Raw genomic sequence first — 660 nt, forward strand, 5'->3', positions numbered from 1 at the left:
CATGACTGGAGACTGACGGATCTCTTTATATAAGAATATTAATGGTCTACGGATCTTTATTTCCAGTCATGTGACTGTCATAGGGTTGCCACCTGTCCGGGATTCACCTTCCTGTGAGACGCAGATGCCTGTAAACTATCTCCGTCTTCCTGACACCATGCTGCCCCCCTCTGGACCCCTGGTGAGACACCACAAAGCCCACACAGCCACCTGAGAGTCCGCATAGCCCACCTGAGAGTCCGCATAGCCCACCTGAGAGTCCGCATAGCCCACCTGAGACCCTACACAGCCACCTAAGGGTCCGCATAGCCCACCTGAGAGTCCGCATAGCCCACCTGAGAGTCCGCATAGCCCACCTGAGAGTCCGCATAGCCCACCTGAGAGTCCGCATAGCCCACCTGAGACCCTACACAGCCACCTGAGAGCCTGCATAGCCCACCTGAGAGCAAGCGCTAGAGTCTAGGGTTTCACTTGAAGAAAAGGTGACAACCCTAGACTGTCATATTACAATGTCATTGGCTGGAAATAACTGTCGGTATTTCTATATCAGGATCCTCATCCCCGAGTGTTAGCTTTGACTTCCTCCATATTGGTGGTGCTCAGTCGTTTTGTCGGGTGACACACAAACCTCTCCGGGGTCACCACGGGGGGGGGGGGGGG

The sequence above is a fragment of the Nanorana parkeri genome, unplaced genomic scaffold, assembly GCF_000935625.1.
Source record: "Nanorana parkeri isolate BGI_ZX_2015 unplaced genomic scaffold, ASM93562v1 scaffold2213, whole genome shotgun sequence".
NCBI classification, from domain to species: Eukaryota; Metazoa; Chordata; class Amphibia; order Anura; family Dicroglossidae; genus Nanorana; species Nanorana parkeri.